The sequence below is a fragment of the Parasteatoda tepidariorum genome, chromosome 6 (assembly GCF_982258835.1).
Source record: "Parasteatoda tepidariorum strain Cologne lab strain chromosome 6, Ptep-v5.0, whole genome shotgun sequence".
Classification (NCBI taxonomy): domain Eukaryota; kingdom Metazoa; phylum Arthropoda; class Arachnida; order Araneae; family Theridiidae; genus Parasteatoda; species Parasteatoda tepidariorum.
The window spans coordinates 93,552,683-93,573,607 of NC_141760.1; the positions used below are offsets into that span (position 1 = coordinate 93,552,683).

The 20,925-nt window shown below is 25.6% G+C and overlaps 1 protein-coding gene across 3 annotated transcripts in view; it reads right to left on the minus strand.

Moving 5' to 3' along the window:
* Nucleotides 1-20,925, minus strand: part of LOC107453449 (uncharacterized) — a 109,319-nt gene that overhangs the window by 63,869 nt on the left and 24,525 nt on the right. For 2 of the 3 annotated variants that reach the window (XM_087166188.1, XM_087166187.1), the window contains exon 2: nt 12,914-12,955. The exons of the other annotated variant lie outside the window; for it this stretch is intronic. The gene's annotated coding sequence lies outside the window, so the exon portion shown is untranslated. The remainder of the gene's footprint in view (nt 1-12,913; nt 12,956-20,925) is intronic. 3 annotated transcript variants of the gene reach the window in all.

A 20,925-nucleotide genomic window follows, 5' to 3' on the forward strand; every position in this document is an offset into this window, starting at 1 on the left:
TAAAAAAATTTATAATGAACACAACTACACCCTTCTTTATCAAAACATAAAACTTTCTAAAAGTGTTATTTTGCCGTTCTAAATAAATGTGAAATACAAATAAAAATTATTATTTTTGGTGTAATGGGTGTGACCAAATTTCTGTGACGGGTGTAACAAATCGCAGTGTCGGGTGTGACAATTTCAAATAATTTAAGTTTTATTTATACATATTTTCTGTAGGAATTAGAAGGTTAAGTACTTTTTTATACATAGTAAGACAAAGTGACTAAAAAATATTCTATAACATAAAAACTATTTGCATTCCTTCATAAATTTAAGGAGAACTTTTTTGTTTATTTTTAGAAATTGTTTGCATAAATAAAACTACCAATTAAATATACAGCTCAATTTCCAAACTTTATATTATATCTGTTATCTATTCATCTAATTAGCTATATTTTAATTAAATTACTTTTAAAAGTTGTTGTAAGCATTTTTCTTTAATTTTTGTTACAAGTTAAAAACAAAACTAAAAGTGTATTATAGGAATTTTTTCACAGCCGTAATTATACCCAAAAATAAAACATTTAGTTATATTCCTTAAAATGTATTCTTTAATACCGCTTTGTCGGGTTCTGCTCAAAAGGAATTCAAAAGATAAAAATAAATTTTATTTCTTGCTCGCATAGTATAGAAAAAAAATTAAATTTTGACTAAGAGATACATTTACGATGAAGTAATACAACATCACTGATATAAGGAAAACTTATAAGCAAATGAATAATAAAGTTGTAATTGTTTAAAATTTTTGCTGTTTATGACTAAGTGACTAAGTAAAGATAGGTAAGATTGTGAGTAAATAAAGATAGGTAAAGAAATTCCCCGGTATTTCCTTACCAATCTTTGTTTACGCACAATCTTACCTAATTAAGAATTTTTTAATCTGTGCAGTTCCAAAAGTAAAAAAGAAAATTATATACAGTTATTTTCCACAGAAAATTATATAATAGTAAAAATGAAATTGAAAAAAAAAATCATTATATATTTTTTAATAAAACTTTTTTTTTAAATTTTTGAATCTATATTCATTTTTAACTTTTTTGTTGTTGATAGAAGCAAACTTTTAAATTCGTACGGTTTCCAATAAAATATACGATTTACAGTTCAAAATATATATTTATCAGTGGTTCCCCACACATTTCAAGATATAAATTATATTTATATTAAGTATTCATATGCTTCTCTATTTGTTGGTCTGAAAAAAGATGAGAGTTATGATGAAAAATTATCCTCCGTACACCGTCAAAAAAGTTGCCCTAATATTACTTGTAATTAGTAGAGGTCACAACAAATTTTAAAGAAATTGTATTTATATATACACACACACACACACATATATATATATATATATATATATATATATATATATATATATATATATATATATATATATATATATATATATATATATATATATATATGTAATACAAAAATTAAATACTTTTGTATTAATAAAAGCATTAAAACTTCATTCCTTTTTATTAAATATCTTTAGTAAAAGATAAGGGTAGAAATTCTATTTTGGGACTTCAAGGCTAAAAACATGCCAATGAATAATAATTAGATTAATACTTCAAAAGAGAAGTTATTTTAAGATCTTTCACTTCCATATAAGGAAAGATTAAACGATTTGCTTTGAGTAATAAATAAATTTGATGAGGCGTAAGAATACAGAAAAAACCATATGGCTGGACTTTTTACTCTTTTTAATCATCCTATAAAATGCAGACCGCAAGATTTTGCGTGGCTTTTTGTTGTTTGTTTTGCTAAAATAAAATCCGTCAGCTTAGACGGGATATCTGTTCCCCCTCTCCCGCTTTGGAGAGGGGTTAAACTGCTATTTCACCATCGCAACTTAATAAAAGAAGATTATGCACAATCTGGACTCTTCAATCATGTTGCTCTCAATACTAATTTACTAAAAAATCATTAGAAGCCTCGCAGGATGTTTGCTTTGTGCAGGAAACCCCTTGAAAGAAAATTTTGGTGCAATACTATCTCGTGGGACTTGGCCTAACGTGACCGCTACCTCGTCGAGAAGGATTCCTCACCCACCCGGGAGAAAAATTGCTTCATCGGTGAATTTACGGTACCAGAATGCTTAGCTTGGAGACAGATCGTTCGATTTTGCCTGAGACTGTGACAGCCATGAAAACGTTTGTGTTTACAATGCCTGTTAGTGCCCAAGAAACAATGGAAGTGTGCGATTTATAGTGTTTTAGAAAAGTCCTAATCAAGTGTGCGGAAGTGTGCGAAAGTCCTAATCATGATGTTGTGAAAAAAAGAAAGAAAAAATTGTGTTGTGAGTCGGCACCGAGTGATAAAAAAAAAAAAAAAAAAAAAAAAAAGTTTTGCGAAATCAAAACAGAAGAAGTCTGTGCGCGTTTGTTATATGTGCGCGTTGTTTATTCGAAAAATTAGAGGAGCTTTTGCTCCTATGGAAAATTCCTTTATAGGAAAAAGATTTTTTTTTCCCTCCTTCGAAGTGTGATAAAAGTGCTTATTTTTTTTTATTACAAAGATAAATCCCATGCATATCTGCATTTTTTTTTCCTTTCTCCTTCATGAAATTCTGTTTTCTTCCATTTTAACGGGGAATACAGAATTTCATCAAGTAAAAAACCCCATTAACCATACAGAATCTTAAATTCTGATTAAATGACACTTAGTTGTCCATCTCTTTCACATAAAAATTGTGAATATTTTTTATTTTAACCATACAGAATCTTAAATTCTGAATAAATGACAATTGTTGTCCAGGTCGTTTTGCATAAAAATTTTGTATATTTTTGTGTGAAAAATTTTGAAAAGTTTTTTAGAATAGTTATATAAAATGTTTAAATTTTTCTTTCTGTTTAGTTCACTAAATAGATAAATTGTATTATTATGTTTTTATTGTTGTTGCTGTAAATAATTTTTTTCACATATTGGAAAAAGGTTATTTATAGTAGGAAAGAGGACAGTCATATCAACATTAAGTTTATGTATTCATAGTATTCTAAAGTTTTTTTTTGGCTTACCAAAATTTTTTTTTTGGGGGGGATGTAATACAAAAATTAAATACTTTTGTATTAATAAAAGCATTAAAACTTCATTCCTTTTTATTAAATATCTTTAGTAAAAGATAAGGGTAGAAATTCTATTTTGGGACTTCAAGGCTAAGAACATGCCAATGAATAATAATTAGATTAATACTTCAAAAGAGAAGTTATTTTAAGATCTTTCACTTCCATATAAGGAAAGATTAAACGATTTGCTTTGAGTAATAAATAAATTTGATGAGGCGTAAGAATACAGAAAAAACCATATGGCTGGACTTTTTACTCTTTTTAATCATCCTATAAAATGCAGACCGCAAGATTTTGCGTGGCTTTTTGTTGTTTGTTTTGCTAAAATAAAATCCGTCAGCTTAGACGGGATATCTGTTCCCCCTCTCCCGCTTTGGAGAGGGGTTAAACTGCTATTTCACCATCGCAACTTAATAAAAGAAGATTATGCACAATCTGGACTCTTCAATCATGTTGCTCTCAATACTAATTTACTAAAAAATCATTATATATATATATATATATATATATATATTATTTCTAATCTTACTTGCGTATTGTCTAAATATATTGTTCATTGTTTATCCAGATCAATAATAAATTTAATAAATTACAAAATAACTCTTCAAAATATAAACTTTGCAGAATGTCACACCAGTCGCATCTTTGTCACAGTAGTTACAGTAGTTGTACTCTTTTCAATAGGAAAATAAATTATGCATGTAAAATTAATTCAAATTTATCATAACAATTATGTATTATGCTTCACGTGAATGTCTTCTAACAGAAAAAAAAGCTCAATCAATGATATCTGATAATATTCACTGGAATTTTCACATAAATGAAAACTTATATCCCAAATAACTCATAATAATCCCAAATAACTCATAATCCAAATAACCCAAAAACTCATATTCCAAATAAATCATATCAGTCAAACATTTTAATTAAAAAAACTGGAAGGTCTTTCACTTTCATTTTGCTCAATTATTCAATCACAGGTATACATAAACATAATTAAAAATCTTTTTAAGCATTTCATAACTGGTTTATAGCCAAAATACAGATATAAGCTCTTAAAATTGACAATGTCCGCCCCCGTGGAATTTCCCACAAATCAAATAATAATTTAAAAAAACACAAAGAAGAGCAAGAAATCACCTAAAAGAAAGTTTATTAGAAAATGTTTTAGTGAGCACATTATTGCAACAAGACATTCCATAAGCGCGGAGTAACGTAATTACAAAGTTGCTAAATATAGAATAATCACTAGCCAAACAATTCAATCAGGATTTCGTTATAATAGACTCTCCAAACAAAAAATTCCAATTAAATTATTATAAGAGAAAAGGTAAGGCCGGTATAATATGAAAAAAGCGACTAACATAAAAAATAACTTCAAATTATTAATAACAATCTAAAAATCATTTATGAACATCTTATTTAAGAAAAACATTAATTTGAAGAAAATAAGACGAATTTAATCACTACACACTTGGCTGTTATTAAGATGTTATTAAGATAAATACAAAAATATGTTATAGAACTTGAAGCATTTCATAAAATTACGATTAACAATAATTCTGTTGTTGTTTTGAATTGCACTTAGTTAAGTCAAGCTCGTCAGTCATTGGCCTTTCTGCGAATTATGTCTGGAAAGGGCACTTCTCGTTTGACAAGAGATCACCAATAGAGTAAAAGTACGCCTTTTTACAAGAAAAAAAATATCGAAAAATGCGCTTTGTCCCTCGCGTAGCATCACAAAATCGAAATTTTATAAAAAGTTGAAAATCGGGTGGCTTTTTCTTTTGCGTAGCTCAATTAATAAATAAAGTGATGAAAATAAATTAAATTGAAACAATAGTTCTTTTTTTTGCACACTAAATTTAATACAAAATATTGAATATGAAACTATGAAAATAATTATTCTGAATGTATTTTTTGGGTTAATAATGAGAAATTCTGGAAAAAATATTTTGTTTATATTTTCACACAAAAGATGATGGTCTTTTCTAATTGCTCGATGTATTTTCGGTTCTTAACAATAAATATATCACAGGCAAGAAAAAAAAATTAAAAAATAAAAGATCGAGCTGGAAGAAGCCAGGAGCAAAAAATAATTTTTTTTTCCGAATTTTTCAGAATTTCGAAACTGAAATTGCATGGTTTGTGACATCAGAAGAAGAAATAAAATGAATGAATCTAAAGGAAGGAATTAAGATAGCATGAACGAAACAGAAAGCAAATTTTACTATCTGTACAAAAACAAGCATATATGTCACAATACATGCCAAATTTTACTTTCTGATGCACTGACATAGGGAACTTGGAGGACGATAAATTATCAAATTACAGCCTTGGTGGATCGGGGGATAGGGTGCTCACCTGCCAGTGGGGTGCCAGGGTTAGAATCATAGACAAAGCTGATCGATGCAAATTCCGAACCCGACTCGCACCAACCACATTGCTTCCGACAGATTAATCGTGATAGGTTTTCGTAGTTTTCCTTTTCATGTAACGCAGGTCAGTTCCAAAAACGAAGGCGAATTTCTTCCAACACTTGATCCAGGATTTCCCTTGTCTTCAGGACTAGATATCGTTATTACTAGATATCGTTATCATTTAGGACTAGATATCGTCAAATACCGTTATTACTAGCTCTCAGGGAAGTTATTCAAATTTTTAGCAAGATTTATTTTTAATCATTGGTAATTAATTAGATATCATTGCTTCAGAGTGCTTTCAAACGTTTGCATTTTAAGAAAATAAATGCGATAATATTTTTTTTTCAATTCGCCGAATTCGTCTATTTATTTCAAAAAATATATTTATGCAGTTTCAGCTCCATCCAGCACGTGATGCTTGCTTTAATTATTATAATTAACAGATTTTTGTTCTTAGGCTTAAAAATTATGGAATTATTCGTACTTCATGAAAATTTCCAAAAATTTCTATTAAAGTAAAACTGCATTAAAACACAAACAAACTAAATTAAAACAAAATTATACAATAAAGGCACTAAAAATGTTCAGCATGCAACCGTGTAATGACCCATATGACTTTTATCCCTAAGACACCTCTCGCTTCGAAATTAACTTTAGAATATAAGAAATTGTGAGAAAGTTGAAGAAAAAGATTTTTTCCCGATTGTAGTAAAAGAAAAATCTAAGATACAAGAAATATTCCATTCAATCGATATCCTACGTGACATTTCGTCGTTTAGTCAAAGTATTGTGATTAACTGACTTGACATTTAGCTTTTAATATTTCAAAATATGCACTCTTAAAAAAAATACAGAAAAAATATGTTTTTTTTTTTGCCGTAACATTATTTTACCTATAGACCGCCTGGACCCTCAACAGAAGGGCTGTACAGAATCAGCAAGAGAGATGTGTTGAGCACCTACACGGGTACAGCAGTGAATATTTCTTTTCTTTGGGGACGGTACTTCCATTTATCATTTAAAAATGAATTTATATATATTTTATAAAAATAACAGATTAAGCAGTTTGCTGACGTGAAACTGATAAATAGATTATCAGAAAATATTTTCAGTAAATATCCAATTAATAAATGTTTTGATATGATGTAATGCGAACATCCTTTTTAACATCCTATTTTTTATGTATTTTATTTATTTTTTCAAATTATTGATCTAAACGAAGTTCATTAGAATTCTTTTTCCTCTTTTAGCTGTAATTTTAAATTGAGATATATCTTAAAGTCTTTGTCAGTTTTTTTTCTGCAAGCTGGTTAACAAATAAAGTTTCGGATATTTCCAAAGTAACAATGTTTAAGTTGATGTGTTTCGTCAGAATTAAATAAGTATTATTCAAGCAATCCTGTATTAAAAAAGCAAATTTTCTGTAGATAGAGAAAAAAACAGATATACTCGAAATCAACTGGGTTTTTTTTTGAGGAATAAAAGGAAAAAGAACACGACCATTCAAAAAGTGAGTTTCAATTAAGTTTTGTATATTAAAATTATCATCTCACTAAAGATCTGAAGCACATGTTTGAATTTAAAATTAAAATATCCAGAATATTACGTCTTTCATGTTTCTTTTTCTAAGATTTTCATTCATTATTTTTTACAAACAATGAGAGAAATTTTCAAGAAGCAGTTTAAATTATTTTTTCATTTCAAATTAGAGCTAATGAGATTGAAGTTCATTCTTTATTTGGATCAGCTTCTTATATGAAATGTGAAATTAAGATGACTATCACTAAGGTAGCATCACATTCCTAACTTATTTCATAAAATTAAGAATGCACAAATATTTTACATGAACTGCAAATTCTGTTTAAAATAGTGTCAGTTAAACAAACTAATTATTTTTAGGGCTATTTTTTATTTTCAACTGTATACAATTTCCTTAAATAATTTGCTTTTGAAAACCAATTTTCTTTAAATATAATCAAAAAGTTTTTTTAATCTAATGTAACTAATTCACATATTTTATGTATAACCAGAAGTTAACCATCTTTAAAAATTAGAAATAAGTGACAAAAGTGGTGGACAAACACTATTTTTGCAAGAAATTATCTTTATCTTAATCATTTAATATGGTTAGAGGTATTTAAGGTCAAGGTCAAGCTTTTATATTTGACCTAGCGTCAGGAAATCATATATGGTATAGCTGAAAATTCCAGTTCTTAGCTTCTAAAAAATTTTAAGAATTTACTTTTCAATAATAACGAAAAGGTTACAAACATTATGTATATGCAAATTTGTCCTTATTATTATTAAGTTTTAACATGTTCTGTTTAAATTTTAAACTAGTTTAAAATAAAAATAAGAATCTAGAAAATGGTAATCTTACATAATTTACAATTCTTGTCACAAATTGTCATGAAATTTAGAAAAGGATCGATCCAGCATTGATTGATCTGACGCGAAATGACTCATTTCAGTTATAAAGATGACACAAACAAAAACCAAAGTAATCAGGTCTTGACCACAAAAATATCATAAAAGAACATCTTAAGTTACAGTAACACTCATTAATTAAACAGTAAAAAAAAATTTCTTAATTAAACAGTTTCAAATTCTCCTCGAATTAACAAGACGATATAAACTATCATTCTCAAATATTTTAACAGTATTTGAACATTTATAATAAAAATACTTTGGAAATTTATAAAAAAAACAAGGAAGAGTCTTAAGAAATTCTCGCTATTAGTTGCCAGATTATATTGTTATAATAAATAATCTGAATCATTCAGTGATATTACGAAATTTTCAAATCAAAAACTGTTTTTAGATTATCAAAAATGACTTATCTATATATCATTTCCCCACTTTCACATTAATATTAATAATGAAATATAAGTAATTATTGCAGGTTAATAATGATAAGAAGCCAAAAATGCAAATATTTATACACTTTTATTACTATTAATTTATACTATCGTTATTTCTTTAGTAGGAATTTAAACTTTTTTGCTCTTTTGCTCTTTTTCGTATGTTGCAATTATATTACAGTTGCATTTCCGCAATTTCTTCAAAGCATTCAAAAACTTTTTTAGTAATACCAATATGCAATAAAAGTAGACAAAAAAATAGTTTCAAAAGAGAAAAATTTATGATGAAATAAAAAAAAGCACTTCTTTAAAAGTAATTCATTGAATTTCACGCACTGAGAGAAAACAAATAAAAAGAGCAATGGCAACAACTACAATGACCTTATTTTTATCATGCACGCTTTAAATATCTTAAAAGAAAATTTTTGTCTGGCTTTGAAATATTTTATAAAAAGGTCGAAATTCTTAACGTTCATTTTCAATGCTCGAAAAACCTTTTGAAAAAAAGTGTCACACTTTAATACTTCGATACAAATAAATGAAACAATTCATATAAAAAAAAGTTTTTTTTTAAGAAATTGTGTAACAATAAAATTGAATTTTGTGAAATCAGACGTTAGCCAGCCATGCAGAACTTAGTTACTGAATTTGTTGCCTTTTAAAGCAAAAAAAAGCTATTTGAAATTGTTTACTTTATTTTGGAAACTTACATAAATATTAATATTATTTGTAACTTTATCTTGAAACAAACTAATAGCTGTTTAAAAAGTAAAACAGTTATTTAAAAATTAAGTTTCAGCTTACTTAAATCAATTGTCTTTACTTGATAAAACAAAAATAAATAAACAAATAAAATTGTTTAAAAAATCTAATGAATAAGCAAACTAATTTCTGTACATTAATTTTTCAGTTTTTAATAAACTGCTAAATTGTATCAAAAGGAAAGTATTTTTATTTCGTTTATGTGGAACATAATACTACTAAAGAACTATTAGATTGCAATATTTGTGTGATTACAGTATTTAAGAGATGACTTAAAAATTTTTTGAGATTTTTATGAGTTGAAAAGAGATAAAATAATATTTTTTGTTAACTATAGAACGTTGTCTTATGTTATGCTTTTGTAGATGTATAAATATTAAGGATCGACAAAAGTAACAAACGTAAATTCAAAATTTTCTGAAATAGAATTTAAATAGGAAAGATCGTATTAAAAATTAAAAACAAAGATTTTAAAGTCTAAGCATAATATATCTAGCTTGTTATACAAGTTTTAGAACTTCAAAAAAATTGGTATACATAATAACAAAATAATTAACTATTTTTTTTAATGTTTGCGTAATGGCACAAATAGTTTATTCGTTTAAAGGTCCCTTACTAAAGTTCTTTCCTGAGCCCCATAACCCTAGTCTGACCCTGATTGTACAAAAACTTTTGTAAGTCAGTTTTAGGGAAACAATTCAGTAGCTTACTCGGCACAAGAAACAGCAATGAATGAAAAAATATAGAAAAAATGGAAATACAATCGATGAAGTAAACAAAACATATAAAAATCATTTTAGATTATGGTTAAAATTTTTATCAAAACTTTAACTTAAAAATAAGAGTTCAGTGATCAAAAATATGAAATGCATAAATTTATGATGAAATTTTCTTAACTTAAAAAACATACAGATTCCAAAATTCACTAATACAAAACAATTTAGTTGAAATCAGCGACTGAAATTTACCCGGCAAAAATGACTTTAAATACTCCAACGCCTTGAGCTATTTAGGATGAATAAAACTTTTATAGTTTAGGTTGTCGATAATACTTAAATAATCTACAAGCCAATTTCCGTTCTTGATTGATTTTGTCTAACATCGGTGGTAAATATTTCAACTTTTAACAATAAAAGTATATAAAGCTACAAAAAGCACAATCACATTTTTTGAAACCAAAGAATGCTTTAAACTAAACAGCTACTGTCATGAAAACCAATATAACTAATACACAAACAAGGGGGGGGGGGATATTAACTCTAAGTTAAAATGTATCACAATTAAAAGGCAAACTACTGTAGAAGATTTTCATATAAAAACAACACTTTCACTAGTTACAAATAATAAAAGAAAAATATTAACTCCATAATTTTTTTAAAGAAAATTTAGATAAGATGTTGAATACAACGTAAAATTTGTTGAATTTAGAATTATCAACAGAAGAAATCTTTCTTCTTTTCAAATAAAAAAACCTTATAACCAGATAATTCATATCATTAAAAAATACATAAGATTTTTTTTTCGTACTCACTATAGTAATTACTTCTCATCAGAACATATGCGTGACATACTGAAATATTATACCCTCCAACTTTAAGGGAGTCAGCGCAGTTGTTACGAAAAGTTTAAGTTATGTTTTAATGCTTAATTAGTGCTATAAAACACAAAATCTCAAAGCAATATCCAAATAATACATTAAATCATATATAATAAACTGATAAACCCCCTTAACTGCTGATGAATTTTTTTAAAATTCGAAACACTTTCAAAATTTTCTGCTTTAGTACACTTACAACTGAGAAATATGTTCCTCAAAAAGTATTAAGTTATTACATACATATAAGAGAACAGCTTTAAAGTAAAGTGAATTGTATGAGAATATCTTTTTAAATAATTCTTGTATTATATTAGTGCACTTTTTAATGCAGAACGAAAACATATTTAAATAATGTAATGCTTACTTATCCTCAATATTTAAGTATCTATATTTCTTGTTTGATAATAAGAATTATTTGTATTCGATTTTCATTCAATTAATGCTTTTTTGAGACACTGCATTCTGAATTATCTGAATCTAAGCATATCTGAATTATCGTGAAGTTCCATATTTTTACAAGACCGTAAATAATCGAAAAATGTGAATAAATTACCGTACTGTACAGTCAACGAGTCATTTTATTATCGTTATTTTTCAGGTTAACTTCTCCGTTGAATTAAACAAAATTTAATGAAAAATAGTATTGTCGTGAAGATAATGGAAAAAAGAACACACAAAGTAGTATCGTATAAAAATAAAATAGAAAGTTTTATCGAAAATAATAAGATTGATTTATTCAATTATATCATGGAATATAAATGAATCGTGGAATAGAATTGAATGGAATGCAATAACATATATTCGCAAAAATATGGAGCGAAGTTGGTTGTAATTCACTTGAATCGAAAATCAAATTAAAAAAAAGATTATTGTCAAATGAAATGGAATAGACTTAAAATTAAATGGAAATGATAGACCAAAAGAAACTTCATAATGAATATAAGTCAAGTAACGAGAAGAAAATATTAATTGACAATATACAATCGAAGAAGACAATGATTTGAATATAGTACAGTTTGAGTAAATTGACAATAAAAATAAAAATTTACAAGAACAATATTTTTATTTACATTAATAAAAAATATTTTAATAAAAATATGTCTACAAAAATAAAATTTAATATAATTAAATTAAATTAAATTAGTTCAGAAAAAGTACATTCGAGTAAAATACTATCGATCGTGTTTAATGAAATCGAACGAGCAAATTAAATACTATGGAGTATAAACCAGTCGGGTATTATCAAATGCAATTGTATTTATTATCCTCTCAGTGTTTAGATCTCAGTTAAGTTTGAATAGAAATTTTAAATTTATTGAATCAATAAAGATGTCTAAATTGATAATTTTAATTCAATTTAAACTATTGTAAAGAATATTTTGTGATGAAGATATATGCCATTTCTACATCAAAGTTAAACTTCTGATTAAACGCCGCAGATCTACTTTAGGTGATCTGTGATAACTCAAACTGTCATCAAATAATTAAATTTTTTGTCTTAATTTTAAAAATAGAAATAAAACGGAAAATGTTCTAAGATCTATCTATTTTATTAAGTTACGTCGATTTTCTTTCGATCTTTTTCCTAAGAATAAGTATACTTAATTGAACATTTTATTCTGCTATAAATTATTCGCAAGTAGTTTTTACCTTTTTTATTAATTTCTGGAGCAACTTATTATTTAGTGATACCATAGAATTATATGTCTTAAATGAAAAAAAAAATTTCATAAAATTTCATAAAATTACTAAAGAAATGATTATCGATAAAAAAAGAGAATTCGAAATTGCAAAACAGAAATCAAGAAGGCAATAATAAATTATACATCAACTAAAAGAAAAACATGCATAAGATTGAAAACAGACAAAACTAAAATACTCATTTATACTAAACTGAAAGATTTCAACGTTTTTGTCATACATTATGCGCGTAACAATTCTCTAATTACAACAATTACGTAACAATTTTATAATATTTTGTGTGCAAATCTCTCTAGTTTCCTACATTATTTCTTTTTTAAAAATACTTAATTACTTAAATAACGAATAACATCATTTTATTATTAAAAATAAACAATGCTGTTTTGAACTTTCACAATGTTCAATAGTCTCTCCAAAATTAAATGTATGCTTTTAGTTAGAATTTAAAAAATAACTTACTAAAAATGTTATTTCCCTTTTAAGTATCCAAGACCAAAATCCCTGCAAAAGAAACAAAAATGTAAATTTTAGAAACAAAGCATATTGTTAAATGAAATTTTCAACGTAAAGATATAACATATCTTTTAATATTAATTTAAAGACAAGATTAGAAATAAACCAGTTTTAATTGGATTCAAATCTATTTATTAGAGCAAAACACTCAATGACATCAAATCATTTAGGATAAACTAAGATCTTTAATGACCCAATCATCTAAATTACCTTAAACTCTTTATGTATGAAAATTATGAAAAATATTGTGAGAAATATATATCTTAATGTGAAGATTATACGAACACAGACCAAACATCGAAACTAACTAGTTTCGAATTATCTATGAATGAAGAATATAAATTAAGAATTAAATTCTATGACTGAGGAATAAAATAAAATAATCTTACAGTATCTCATATTCAATTATAATAATCCATTAAAAGCGTGTAGGTAATTCAAATGCGTAGGATTATTGTATAAAAATATAACTTTCAAAGAGAAAATGAAAATTGATAAAAAAAATTTAAAAATTTCATTGTTAAGCATTTTTAAAGTTAATTGTTCAACAACATCATATTTCATTTATTAATTACCATTCATTTTGTTCATCAAACAGCCGTTTGAATCTTTTTATTAAAAACTTAATGTCATAATATGCGATTTCAATATATTTTTGCAAAATATAAAACGTATAAGAACAAAATTGTTTATATATTTAACAACACTTTAACGTATTTTAATTGTTAAAGGGAACTGAAAATTAATAATCACATAGAAATAAAAGTTAACGAAATGCGTTTCAAGTAACTATATAAATAAAATGCGATATAATATTAGATAAAAAAATTTACATTTGCATGATATTTGAATTTGCATTAGATCTGTTGTTGTAATTTAAAAAAAAATCAATCATGAATCGGTTTTATATATTAACAAATATTGATTTTGGAATTCTCCGATTACAAAACTTTAATAATTAATCTTTACAAAAATTTTCATCAAAACTATTACAAACTTTAATGAGAACTATTATAAACAATTTCTTATAAATTTTAAAAAATGATTATAAATCTGAGCTATTGATAATAAACTTCAACAATTGATTATAAACTTTATCAGTTCGAAACACTTGAATATGAATTTCAACAATAGATAATAAACAAATGATAATAATCATCAGTGAGTGAATAATAAGTATTCAAACTTCGTTATATAATTAGAATACTAACTCAATTGAATTTAAATATTTAGTTTTCTCTAATAAACCATATTTAACTATCCTTAAATATTCTATAAAATTAATGTACCTGTTAATTTTATACAAAATATACAACAATTTATAATCTAAAATACTTTCTGAAACATCTTTTTTCAAAAGAAAAATCCTCAGAAAATATTTTGAATACGCTTCATTTATAATATAATAGTTTGTTCATAATACAAATAACTAATAAACATAACATATTTTTGCATAAAAATATATATTTTTTAAATGCGGAAAAAGGATAAGTGAGTTGTAGAATTCTGTTATAAACGTTATTGAATAGTTGTTGAAATACATGAATAAAGAAATATATATATTTTTAAATAAATATATTTCTTAAATTTATGTATTAAATTTTTTTCATAGCTCATAAATCATAAATAGTTATATATTGTCTAAAGGTATTTACCATTTATTATTTGAATAACAATAGTATAATAATACAATTATGAGTTTAACAATCAGGGATAATCAACCACTTAAAACGTTTTATAAATAAAAGTTCTAATTGATTTAAAACAATTCAAATTAGTACAACACCAAGTTATTATGTAATAATAATTATTTTATCTCTATGAATGTCCTTCTTGGTTTCAAATTCTTTCTAATTATAATATTAATTTTTAATTAATCGCCTATGAATACATTTTTCTCACACATAAATTTTTTATAGTGTATTTCATAGTCAATTTCTTAAATAAATCAGTTTTTTATAGACTTTAAACTTACAATTACCCTTTGGTTTTATTTCAGCTTAATAACAAACGTAAAATTTTAAAATGGCATAAAAATTAAGAGCTGTTTTAGTTTTTAGTTGAGAATACTTATCATCAATTGCAAGCTATTTGTAGTTAAAAGCATGGCTTAATTATATTTAAAAAGGAGAAAATAAGAAAGTGTCTTTTTTTACTCTGATCTAGTAGGATTTTCTTTAAAAACATAATTTAAAAAACAATACTTTTTAGTTAAAATTTATCAATGTATATAATTAAACCACTAGATTAAAATTTTTCATGCTTAGATACATTAAAAAAATACCTCATTGTTTTAATTAATTTTACTTAGATTTAATTTTAGTAGTTTATGCCGCACAATTATCAAAAATATAAATACAAATTGAAAAAAGTAGCAAGCATTTTAATAGTCCTTATAAAAAGTAAAAATAAACTTAAAAACATGTGGAAGTTAAAATAGTTTTCTTTTTTAATCTAATTATATCCTTCATTTCTTAAAGCTACTAACGCCTAGCAATATGCATTATCATTACTTTTCTCCCATAACATATTTTAGCGTTGAATAAAATATACAACTATGAAGTGTTTGAAAATTAAAATTTTCTATTAAATTCATAATTAAATAAAACAAGATTAAAATATAACAAAGAATGATTGTAAAATTTTTTCTGTTTTAAATTTTTTGTTATAATATTGAAAAATTAACACTCTAATATACATAAAAATATTTACTACATTTAATTTTTTCTCAAAATATTTCGAACAAAACCTACCCGTAATGTATCACTTAAAGCATTACTTCAGTAAAATAACGAATACGTTTTTTTATTAAATAATAATGCATTATTTGTATTACAGTAATTAGAAAGGTAACAGATTTTTTTCCGAACAACGATATGCAAAACTTACCCAAACTTTATGTCTTATAGCAACTAATTTAGGTAAAATAAATAATCATCATCGTTTACTAGAATTTTTCAGAGATAAGTTGTTCACATTATTTTAAATGTTGTTGCGCTTTCTTTAAAGGATACCTCGTCTTCTTCCATAACACTACAAGTGTGGGAAAACTTACAAAATACTTTTATTCGACATAACTGCAAAACCAATACGATAACTTACTGAGAAAAAAAGTAGGAAAGGTATTCAATCTCAAAACATTTGTAGATTTCTAAAACAAGTTCGACATTACAGTAGCTTTGACCACGTTTTAATTTAAGAAGTGGAAATTTTCAAAGAATTCCATATTCTTTTGCTAACTTGACAGTACACACGTATAAGTGAAAAATGAAGCATATTTTGCATTGGCACTTAGCGTGTATGGTATGCAATGTATGAATCTGTTGAGGGGCGTTATTCTTACACACGATTTCGACAAGTTCTTTAATACAGTTTAGTAACAGCATATTTATTAAAAATGTAGTTTTTATTTGCACATTGTTGTCATAACATTTATTCTGCCAACTTGTAGGCATTTTTTTAATTAGTGTATTACTCTTTTGCCAAAAAAATACCTTTTGAGAAAATTTTACTTATAATGGCAACATCAGCACACTTAAATCCTTGCAGCTGTGATTTATAGAAACATTCTATTACTTTCATAAAAAAATTTCACTTGAAGGTCTTAAAAATACAATAAGATAGTAGCACATTTACTATTTATCCTCAACACGGATTAACTAGGTATTTGTGTATAAATTATGTAATATAGCCACACACACTTTTCTAAAGAAATATTGTAATAAAAGAATATTCTGTTGATGCATACTATGATCGTTTAAGTTCAAGCACAATAATTGTTCTTGAGTAAAGTGCTAATTCAAGTGTTATCATTCAAAATAAGAAATCAGTTATTACAAACGATGGAAAAGACCTAATTAATTACATTTCATACAACAAATGACTGATTTTATTACGTTTCGCAAGAATATTTGCTATTTACTAATGCTCTTTTATTGCAGAAAATAGCATAAGGCTTGGATGAGGAATGCATTAATAATATCAATAATGATCAACTTCACTAAACTTAGAGATAAACATACTTAAATTTGAAAAATAAATTAAAGTTTTTGGAAGGCAAAACATACATTTTATTTCTTTAATTAGATATAATTATAATTACAGCCATTAAAATAGTTTAATCAAATATTCATTTGAAAATAAATCTCTTAAGAACGTTTCGTTTGATTTTATTTTAACGTGTGCAAGTCTTGTTTTTCCAGAAGTAAAATCATAACCAAAACAAGGCAATTCATTTTCCTTTACTCGTGCAAAAGAAGAAAAAAAACATATCAATCCCATATCCTTTTAAAATATTGACATGTCATTGCTATCCAGAATTGCGGTCAAAACGTTAAAAACTTTCTCTTTTACAGCATTCCACATTTGCAATACTAGAGATATCCTGTTCTCCAACACCAATCAACAGAGGGCGGAAATATTTCATCTGCTTGTTCCAATTCATTTCAATTTTTTTTTCTCTATCACGCGTACACTTTCTATTTTGGTCTATGAAACACACCTGGTTTTAATTTCTCTCATAGAAAGTGAGAAGATATAATAAACAACAACGAGAAAAAAAAATGAGCAGGAATAAAAGGAAATTAGACCAAGTATGTCGGGTGTATTATGCCAAAGAAGGAAATGGTAAGACGCAATAGAGTTGGGTTTTTTTTCGCTTATAAACAACATCTTCGGCCTCATTACGTTTAGCTTCCTGTAAGAAAACATCTAACATCAAAGGTGTATAATACCTAAGCAAGGATCCTTCTTAAATTTAAATTGATAAACCAATTGAATTTTTTTCATTTTGGGAAATGCCTCTAATTTAAACGCTGTTTTAATTGGTAGCATTAAAATATTTTTGTTGTTATCATTATATGGAATTATCAATAAAAGTTAATATTGATTATAAATCAGTGTGCTTTAAACTTACATGTTTCGTAATAAATACCACTATTTCCATAAAAATGTGTAAAAAAATTTATAACTCCAGAAAATTTACACTTACTATTCACTAATTTCAATTCAACATTTTTCATTTATGGAAACAGACATATTTCGTTTCATAATTTGGCATATACAATAGAAATTTCTCTTCAACCCTTTTTGTTACTGAAGTAACCTCCTTTAAAAGCAATCACAACTCGACCCATTTCAAAATATTATTGGTTAAATTGTCCAAGCTTCGATGCTATTCCTAATTGTATTGAATTCCCATCAATAAATGATTTCTTATTTATTTACAATTCTGAACTCTTGCCCAAATGATTTATTCACTTAATGTCTTTTATATCTTATAAAATATTTTGCAGTCATCAAAATTTTTCTAGTAAATTTTCGTTTTTGGATAACGGGTTAAAAATTATGTTTACCCGATTTTAAAGTCAATGTTCGATAAAGAAATTAAAAATGCATTTTTATTAGCAACAGCTTCCTTTAAATTTTATTAAGTATTGTATTTTTTTACCTTATCTTTAAATATCATATTTTGCATAGTTTTGATTAAAAAAAATGGAACGTATTGAAATTAATGAAACATATGCTACAAAACATTACTCTCACAAGTAATATATTTTGAAAATTAAATGCAAAGGTGCGCTTTTACTGATAAATAAACCGAAAATAATATCAACTTTAAAAGCTTATTCTAAATTTCAATATGAATTTTAAAGGCAAGGGTTTATTCCTAAGAATGTAAAGTTGATTTTGTAAGAATACCCCTAATTCTATAATACTACATTAATTTAGCAAAACTACAAGTTTAATATAAATTACAAACCACATTACTAACTAAATATCACTTTGCAAGAAGTTTCGCATCTATCAAATACAAAAATATTATTGAAGCTTTGTTAGCAAAACTAAATAGTTTTATAAGAATGAAATTAATTTAATGTTGATATTTTATAAAACTGACAATAATAAAAAAAATGATATTCATTTTGTAAGTAAAAAATATTTTATAACAATACATTGGAAAGTGTGAGGTTGTAAATCAAAGGGTGATAGAAACTATGTCTAATAGGAAAGCAAAAAGCAGACAAGAAACGAGAAACAAAAGTAAGTTTCAAAAACAAGTGTTCTCAGAAGGGAGTAGAAATACTACTTTTTGATAATGTTGCTGCTTATCCCCAGCGATCAGCTATGCTAAATTAAGTCCATAACAAAGTTAGAAGTCAAGGATAAAAAAGAGGATGACGCACAAGGTTTCGAAAAGTGAATCCTAAGCAGTCAAGCATGTGCTCATGTGACTTTTCTGCAAAAGAGCATTTTAACATTAACGTTTTGATGATAAAAACCATAAGTATAACTATATTTTGTTCCTCTAATCATAATGAATGTAATGAAATATCTCATGTACAAAATATAGCACAATAGCTAACGTGTGTTCAAAATTATTTAATGCGTAACTGTGCGTTACTAAAATTGCAATATTGTATAAATTTTACTTTAATTCTAGGTTCCGTCATTGAGTGGTAATGTGAACATGATAGTTCATTTCATAATTTATAGTTCTTTATGAATAATAATTAGAATGAAGAACATCGAATACAGTTTTTACTTAATTTAATAATTTTCTTACTTTTAATATTATAAGTATATATTATTGTTATACATTGTGCAATAATTGTATTTTCTATCAGTTCGCGATGTTTTTCCATGCAAACTATCTGAACTTTCCGCTAACTGAACATTTCAAAATATCATTTTGCACAACGCGCTTTACCGAGAAGAGTTTTGTTAGATATTTGACAACAATATTTAAAAAAAAAACTATTTTGTTTGTTTCTCAATTATAGATAACACGAACTTAAATTTGCTATTTTTTGTATTTTTTAGTAAATTTTGTAAGTCATAAACATAAGGCTTGAAAGTGCGAAAGAGAATTATATCGTAATAACGAATGCATGATTTTCAAACCTATTCATGCAATAATACCAATAAAACAAAAGATATTTATGAATAATTTTATATATTCCTTAAATTTAGATTTTTACTTCAAGAAAATTTGTCAAAAAATAAATTTAAGGAATATATAAATTATTTGGATAAAAATCTAAATATGTAATTGAAATACATTTTGATACACAGTATTCTTATATAGATATTTCATTTCTAATGCAATTTGAAATGCTTATAATAAATACAATAGAATAATTCTAATGAAGTTAGGAGTATTATTTCATACATAAAATGCTTTCATACATTTTTCATTTCTAATATTTATTTTGTTAATTAAATAACTATTAAGGCATTCCCTCAACAGCCCGTGGTAGGCATAGACTTGGCTACAGCTACACAGATATTATCTGAATATATTATCAGATATTATCTGAACCCTTCAATTATTATATTTCTAAAAAATATATGACATTGCAGCTTTACATTAAGGGCAAATTAATTTGTAATAGAGCATAAATTTTCAGTATCATTAATAAATCCTTACAATTGCGGTGAAACTCGGTTGGAAAAAACCTTAAGGTGGTAATTTCTCAACATTAAGTATGAATCCTAAGTAATTATTAATGAAAATTTATTGAATTATCAATGCAAAACACGCATATAAAATAATGATAAAAATTGCTAGATGCTAATTAAGTTATGTTCTTAGAATATTATGAGATTGAGAACATTTAATGTAAATAGCATAGTACGCTAATTAATGAAAATTAAATATGTCAATGAAAATTAGTGAATAAGTGAAAACGCCATAAAAAATTTAAAATATTTTTTAAATAAATGAAATTTAAAAAAATCTTTTTCTTTTACTTTATTCCAAGACTTTTTCTAAGACTAAGAAATTTGAAATTTTGCACGAAAAAATAACAAATAAAAACTAGGTCGTACAAAACACAGAACATGTTATAAATATTAAATAGACATAAGAATCCTAACAAAAACTTATATGTTCATAAATATTCTATATTGCACTCGATTTTAAATAAAATACTTTATGAGATTTCAGCCTACATAAT